We start from the raw sequence: 8,376 nt of genomic DNA on the forward strand, positions 1-8,376 counted from the left end.
GGCCCGCTGCCCGCCGCCTCCCTCCGCCCAGCCGAATGCGCGCCCACCGCGCCGCCGCCCCAAGCGCTGCCTCCGCGGGGGGCGCTTCGCCGTCCTCACCTTTCCCGAGGGGCTCCGGGCTGGCGGGACCCGAGCGGCGCCGATCCCGGAGCCGGCGAGGCAGGCTACAACCGGCGCGACCGCGTCTCCCGCTCCGTCCCCCGCGCTTCCGGTTGGTGCCGGGAGCCGAAGCCGCCGCCGCCCCCGCACCGCCTCGCAGCGGCGCCACCCCGCGCTCCGCGCCGGGCCCCGCGGGGAGGCGCGGCCGCCGCCAGCTCGGGGGTCCGGGCGGCGCGGTGCCCTGCCTGTAGGGGGCGCGGTGCGGGGGCACGGCGGGCGGTGCCGGCCCCTCGGGCTGCGGGGTCGGCGGGCGGAGGCCAGCGTGGCCCCCCCGGCCTGGGACAGGAGCGTTGTCGTACGGCCCCTCACGGCCTGCGCACCCTCACCCACACCGTGAGCGCTGTGGTGGGGCTGGCGTGAGGCGAGCGGGACGGAGCGTCAGCTTCTCAGAATCACACAATCGCAGGCTATACTAAGTTGGAAGGGACCCACAAAGACCATGAAGTCCCACTCCTCGCCTTGGACAGGACAGCCCCAAGAACCACACCATGTGCCTGAGAGTAGTGTCCAAACGCTTGTTGGACTCTGTCAGGCTTGGTGCTGTGACCACTTCCCTGAGGAGCCTGTTCCAGTGCCCAACCCCACACTATGTGAAGAGCCTTTTAATAATATCCAATGTAAATCTTTCCTGACACAACCTCAGGCCATTCCCTTGGGTCCTGTCACTGGTCACCACAGAGTGGTGAGTGTCTGTCCCTCTGCTTCCCCTCATGAGGAAGTTGTATCTTCAATGAGGTCTCCTCTCAGTCTCTCCAGGACGAACAGACCCAGTGCCTTCAGCCTCTCCTCACACAGCTTCCCCTCAAGGCCCTTCACCATCGCTGTTGGCTTACTTTGGACACCCTCTAAGAGCTTTATATCTTTCTCATATTGTGGTGCCCAAAACTGCCCCCAGAACTCGAGGTGAGGCTGCACAAGTGCTGAGCAGAGCAGGACAATCATGTCCCTTGCCTGGCTGCCGATGCTCTGCCTTGATGTACCCCAGGACAGGGTTGGTTCTCCTGCCTTGTATTGCCCAGGGAGGTCAGCATCTGGCAGAGTGGCTTTTGGCTTGCTGGTCTGCTGTGCCAAACTTGGGAAGAGCCTCTGGACTGAGCAGGGCCTGTTCTCTCGAGTGTTTCCACTGGACAGGTGCAGCCCAACCACTGCAGGTGGAGGGAGCCCAGGCATGGGATTGCATTGCCATGGCCACAGCTTTGGAAGCACAAGCTTTTCCTTCCAGGGTTCCTGCTTCCGTGACAAGTAGTATGGCTAAATTTTTTACCAAAATGACCAGATGAAGGTAACAAAAAACCCCCCGCACATTTTCTTGTGCCATGGGGGCTGAGATGGTGTTTTCCCAAGAAGCAGCATATTTAAGTCCTGGGTGTCACTTGGGATTACCATGATGCTGTGGGTGAGGATTTGGAGGTTCCAAGGAATAGGAAGGCAGCAGGTTTGCTCCTACAGCCAGTCCTCCTTTCAGGAGTATAGAAGAAGAGGAGGACTTGACTTGCAATTGTAGCCACCCCCCCCAATCCCTCATACATACTGCCTGGCTGCCCTGGTCAGAAATGAAACAGCCATACAGACCGCTTCTTATCCAAACATTTTAATGGCATTGAGGTATTCTGCTGTTGCAGAAAACTTTTTGCAAATAGAACCATCTTATTACTGTTTGTCACACTTAAAGGATGAGACTCAAAAGACTTGGGGAGCAAACAATTTTTCTGTTGAGGTAAGAACATGGCGTGGCTGGGACAGCACATCTTCTGTATGATACCATTTATCGTGCAAGGCTCAGTGCCTAGCACTGCTTTACTCTGAACTCCCCAGGTCATCTGCTGCTGACTGTACATTGAGATTTTATATTCTTTGGAGAATTGCAGCTCCTTGCTGTCTCTCATATTTTACTGTTGTTAAATGCATGTGTAGAACTGCCATATAAAACCAGTTGTGTTGCATGATTCACAGAGCTGTGCAGCATCCCACTGAACCATATCCATTTATTGTACATCTCAAAGATGTATGGTATCAAGGTGAATCATGGAAGAACACTTTACTGATTAATGAAATATAATTATTTAATGGATATCAGAGGTTTCCCCCCATGTTGTATTAGTTCAGCACAGCTAATACTAATATCTGTTAGAAGTACTAATACTTTCTGTGCTTAAAATAAAACATTTCACTGAACTATAAAAGTAGGAGTAAAGTTCAGCAAGACCTTAAGCACTCAGTGCAGAAAGCGCTAAGTAAAGTAATGTAAAGACAGTAAGAAAATCAAAAAGCAGGCCCTTGTGACCCCCCTTTGCCTGCCTGATAGGTTCAATATTGGCAGGACAAGCAGTGAGGGAGGTCAGCATGCTTTGGCTTCCCCTGGACACTGCAGTTTCAGACACTTCTTGTCTGATCTGAGAGCGCTTGTACATTCTTATGAACTGATATGTAATGAGCCTGGAGAAGCCTCCAGTCAAAGGTGCCACATTTTAAAGGAACACACAAATATCAAACACAAGTCACATGAATAAGCTCTGGAGGAGAAGAGGTACCACATACTTAGTCTTTTAAATGCTGTAACTGAAGTGTTTGTCCTTCCTGCCAGAGGAAATTGCCAATTAGTCAAATGATTAAAAAATCTCTTTGAATGTTAAATCACCTGTTTCATAGGCATTTTCCTTGAGCACATGCATTCAGAGGTCTCTTGCCTACTGTGCTTTGTCTGGGCATTTTTTCCATGGCTGCGTATCTGTAGAGCAGGGATTTATCATATCTGAATTTAAGCCCTGGTTGCAGGGCCTAAATAAACTATTCTGGTAGCACATGAGAAATGAGGGGGTGGTTAATATTTCCTACTTCAAGAGTAGGAGTGCAGAGTCTGCACCAGGCAATGTGTTAACATGGCACTTTTTTAAATCCCGTAATTGCACCTGCTCTAGTAGAGGACAAGTAAGAGAAAGCAAAGTCTGCACAAGGACTGTCCAGCCCCAGTGGTGAAGCTGAAACTATTACAACAAGGTTTCGAGCATGCATTTTGGGCTTGTACTCTTTCTCCCCTCTGGCTAGTGAGACTGGATATTTTCAAGTTGTTTTTCCGTCGTCAGGAAAATTAAATTAAAAATAGCTGGAAAAGATCAGAAACCAGTGTAATGGCAATTTCTTAAGTGTATTGGCTTACTGTACAGAACAGTGAGCCAACACATTGGTGCTATGTTTTCCCTCTTTTCTGAGGCAGCAAACTCAAACAGAGAAACTCAAAAGTTACGTCTGGAGAACTCAATCCTAATCTTAGGCTTCTTCAATTGATATGGGACAGGCAGTAAAAGAAAATATTTAAAAGCAAACAAAAGTTATTGTAAAGCCACAAAAATTGGCAAAGGATAAAGGCAGTTCTAGCAACTTTTAGAGTTGAAAAGATTCATATGAATTGTCTCTTTACATCTCATTGTGTAAAGAGATGTGGTTGTGTAATGATGTCTTACCACATTTCAACACGGAAAATACAGTGTCATGCATATGTCCAGGTGATTTAAATCATCCTGCCTGCCAAAAGCACAAGGCACAGCCCTGCCCTGCCTGTTGAGCCCTGTTCCTGCTGCTGTGCTGCCCACCTCACCTTCTGCCAGCATGGTGTTTGCATGGCTGCACAGGGAGTTGGGCTGTGCAGGAGAAGCTACTGCAGAGAAAACAAATCAGTTTTCACTCAGAGCAGAATGCAGGTCATCAGGCAATTGCACAAAGACTTGTGCCAGCACAAAGGCAGGAAAGGAGCAAGGGCTGATAAATGCAGCTGAGAGGGGATGGAGCCTGGAAGTCCTTATTTAGCAGTGTAGTGGTTCATGCCAGTTTAAAATGTATGTGAAACTCTAGACACAGATAATTTGGAGGTGGACACCTGCTCTGTATTTTTCAATTCTCCTTCAAGACTGGCCCAGAGTTCATCTCAGGCTTAACACAGAAGTTTCTTTGAAGCACGACCGCTTCTTTGGTTGCTATGGCTTGCTTCCATTTCTAGCTTAAAAAATTGGCTGGAAAACATGGTGGAAGTCATGCCTGGGATATACTGGGAAGGTTGTACACCCTGCTGTAGAACATGTAGCACTAGTGTGTGCTAGTGTTAATCTAGCTGGTTTGAGCAATGTTAGCTGTAACTACATGGTGTCACTAGGTTTATGCCATTTGTTCCATCAGGTTTGTGATGGATCTGGAAGAGCTGAAAAATGGCTCACCTGAAAGCCCTCTCTACATTATTTTTGCTTGCTTTCCACACTGAAATACGTGCAGGTATGTCTACACATGCTGCAATCACACACCTCTGCAGTTACACCCAAAAACGTAACTAGCAGGATTGGTTTCATTGGTTTCAAAGACAACTTGCATGCCAAAAGACAACTTGCATGACACCTGCAAGCCAAAATAAGCTACCTTTTTACTTTCTGGGTGATAGCAAGTGGAAAAATCTAAGGAATTGTCTTTGGAATTGGCTCAGAGGCAGTCTTGCCATTGCTGGTGTACATGAGGCAGTGAGTGTACACCCACAGACACCAGCATGATGCTACATGCAGTCCCCATGCTCGCACAGCCGAGACCGTGATTCCTGTTTGCTTCAGCAGCCCAGTCTTTGGTGTCCTGTGGGAAATGGCTTCTTCTTGTCCTTCATGGGAAATTAAAAAAGAGCAACCATCATCCATCTATGAGACCCATCTTAGTTGTTGCTTTCTTACCTTTTGGGTTTTTTTTCCTTAATTTTTAAATAAGGATTTTATGAAAGTGCCTATATGGTGTATTTAACATGAAATTATAAATATACTATTAAATATCAATTAATTGTAAAAGTACTAAGCACACAGTTATTTAACATAGACCAGAAAGATTAAACAGAGACATGTGGCAGAATATGTATTTGAATATGTGAATATGTGCAAAGGGTGTGGATCAAGTACCTGCTTTTTGCACAATGGTTTTCAGAACTGGCATGTTACAACTTGTACATTGTCTTTGATCAGGCATGTGTTCAGTGTAAAAAGAACATGTAACTTCTACAAAAATGTAAATATAATTAGTAATGAGATAGCTATGAGATGGCAAAATATTAACAAGAAATCCAATTCTCGATTGTTTTAAAGAAGTGATTTTCTTATCTTTTTCTGGCACCACAATTTTTAGCTGATCATTATACTCAGCTGTAATCCACTCACTAGCATTCTGCTCATGACATACTTTTAATTGTATATATATATATATATATATAGCTCATACTCCTTCTTATATTAAATTTTCTGGTCCAATGGACTTAATTTGTTGTTCTAATTTTGGCAGATTTTTTCTCTAAAATGTAATACAGTTTAACATGTTTTCTTTATTTTAGAACTGTACTAAATTTATTGAAGCTGTGCCCATTTGTGTTTTCTAATCCACATCACTCCAAGCTCCACTGAAGCAACAATCCCTTCATTTCTCTCTAAATTTTTTCCCAATAGATTGCTCAGTTACAGAGAGTTTGGGGAGAGGCAGGCACAATTCCACCACCTCTGGGGACCACCAAGGGAAGATAACAACACAGAACTTTCAACTAATGATTTAAAGCATATTATCATATTTTCCTTATTAAAACCAATTATTACCAAATCATTTACCTTTCTTCTAAGGTAAATGCAGGTACTGGAATAATGAAAATTTTGGCCACCATTGGCAGAGAATTGGTTTGAATTACAAAGAAAATATTAACTCCTTTTAATGATGTACTGTAGTGTACAGTAGCTTACATTTTTTTGCTACTTACATATTCCATTGGACATTAATTAGAAACAAATCTGTCTATTGGAGAGCTCATATTTTTTCTCTTTGTATTTAGAGATTAAATAAGACTAGAAATTGTCCATAATATTAGACTGCCTCAGAAAAGCCATTGCTGTAGATAAATCTGTTTAGCTGTATCATCTCACTCCCTTTTCCTGTGATTCCAAATAAAGGTAATCAACTCCCCCAAAACACAAACACACTATTAACAGTTTCTGGTTATGACAGGAAGGAAACAAAAATCCCTGTAAACCTGTAACTAGTTTCTGGCAACAGTGCTGACTGATCAGGAGCACCACAAAGGAGTTACATGCCAGACAAGAGGAACAGGAGAAACACTAGGGCAGGAATTACAAATGGAAGGAAATGTTGTATTTCAAACAGACACTAGACAGCAACCTGCCAGTACTGCAGCCCTCAAGGGTCAGTCCTACAGAGAAGGAGGACATCTAAAGAAAACCCAAGGCAAAACAGTCTCTCTGTTATCTGAGAACATCCACAATGCTGCCGACAGTAGTCCTGTGCAGAAATAATGTACACCTGTGAAAAAACACAAAGACTCGGCAAATACAGATAGCAGGTTCACTTGCTGGCTCGGACAGCATCTTAAGAAAGAACTATTTAAAAACACAAGAGGTGGTGTTATAATGAGGAAACCATGGAGAGCAGAAAGCTTATGATTATTGACAGAAGTTGATTAAGAAATGGATTATTGTCTGTTAGGATGTTGGAATATCTACTGCTACCATTATCCTACGTATCTTTATGTAAATTTCCTTTAATTGAGGTATTCATTTACAATCATTATTTTCATTGGTAATGTGCTTTATTTGCATTTGAAAGCAAAAAGAGGAAAAAAATTAAACACAACTGGCTGACCCCTACCATGTGAGAAAGGGTTTGCTTTCTGTCACTCTGACCCAAATGGATTAGGGCCAGGAAATAAAGGTCAAGCTCTTACCAGTACCCCCATGTGTCACATTTTTATTACATGGAGTTTCCAAGAAAAATATTCCAATTTGCGTCAGTAATTATTCGTTCTTTATGCATTATCATGTCAGTTTCTGAGTTTATTTTGAATTCAGAAATTACCTTTGAGTGCCAGGCCTATTAAAAAGCAACCCTTTGTGAAATACCCGTCAGCAGTTAGATGTGATAGATTTTGTAGCTGTACATGCTCTTTTCTCCCTTTTAAGAATTTCCCCTTCTACAGCAGTCCCCCCATCACTTGAGTCATAAACCACCAAGACCATGGTTGGATTATGCTCCTTTGTGGATTTGCAAGTAAGAAGATGTCTGAGGGCTGTAATTGCTAAACAGTGCACAGGGCAGGTGGGGCTGGAGCCACTCTCTCCGTGCTGTTGGACAGCACGAGGTACAAGCATGCAGCGCCGTACCCTGCGTGCTCCTCTAACACTGACCACAGTGAGAAGCGTGCCGTCAGGTTTTAGCCACCAGCCACATCAGAGAGCTCTCTGTCCTGTGGGAATTAGTCTGGGGCAGTGCTGCACCTCTGTAAGAGAGGAGGCAGAAAGGTGAGGGTCCCCTCCAGCCCAGGGCTGCCCAGCCCCACCACACTGCAGTGGGGAGACATCTGGGGGTGCCAGGGATTCCATGGGCACAGCTACAGCTCTGGATGCAGGGCTCCAAAGATAAGCTGCTAAAGTAGTTTCTGGTTTCGCAATTTTAATGATAACTTTTTAATCTGGTCATTATTTTCTTTGATTGCTAGTACCTTGACCTCTGGTGACAGCTGCTGCTTATGCCTGCTAAACTTTAATGCAGGCTACAGTAAAGAACATTATGATTATTTGAAAAGGCAGAGTGTAATGCATTTCAGATTAACAGTGAAAGAAAAGCTATTGAAGTTAGAGGTTCACTTTGCCATATCACTCTATGCTGCTTTCCTTATTATCAGTACAAAAAATGAAATGAGAATAGCACATCTTTTAATTTCCTTCTACTATTACCTCTTGATTTGCATTCAGAGCTCCCAGAAGAAATACTGCCGAATTCAGAAGTAGTCTATTTAAGCTGCATGGTGTTTAAAAATTGCTGGAAGAGGTTAAGGTGCTTTATATTATGCAGTTGACCTTACTAAGAAGCTGTGTTAACAATTTAGATTTATAAGTTTGTTAATTTTTTTTTCCCAAGCAAAATTCATTATCTCTTTTTGTACCCCTGAACGTTAAATCTTTTGATTTCACTCTAACTTATTTTGTAAGATTTTTAAATTATATTTAAACTTCTTGTACTTAAAAGGTTGCTTTGCCAGTGTCTCTGAAAAGAAACATTTTGTTTCTGTCTCTCTTTGTACCTGGTCTGAAGACACTGTGTGCCCTCACAATATTTTACCTAGGAAGAAAGAACCCAAACCCTCCATCTGCAGAGTCCTGCAAATACATTAGAATTCTTTTATCTGTCACTATTATATCTTTG

At 44.0% G+C, this 8,376-nt stretch overlaps 1 protein-coding gene across 2 annotated transcripts in view; it reads right to left on the reverse strand.

Annotated features, from left to right (window-relative positions):
- MAP3K20 (mitogen-activated protein kinase kinase kinase 20) overlaps window positions 1-212 on the reverse strand; it is a 92,238-nt gene extending 92,026 nt beyond the window's left edge. For both annotated transcript variants that reach the window (XM_058809964.1, XM_058809965.1), the window contains exon 1: window positions 100-212. The gene's annotated coding sequence lies outside the window, so the exon portion shown is untranslated. The remainder of the gene's footprint in view (window positions 1-99) is intronic.
- Window positions 213-8,376: the final 8,164 nt, after the last annotated feature.

Source organism: Ammospiza caudacuta, chromosome 8, assembly GCF_027887145.1.
Source record: "Ammospiza caudacuta isolate bAmmCau1 chromosome 8, bAmmCau1.pri, whole genome shotgun sequence".
NCBI lineage: Eukaryota > Metazoa > Chordata > Aves > Passeriformes > Passerellidae > Ammospiza > Ammospiza caudacuta.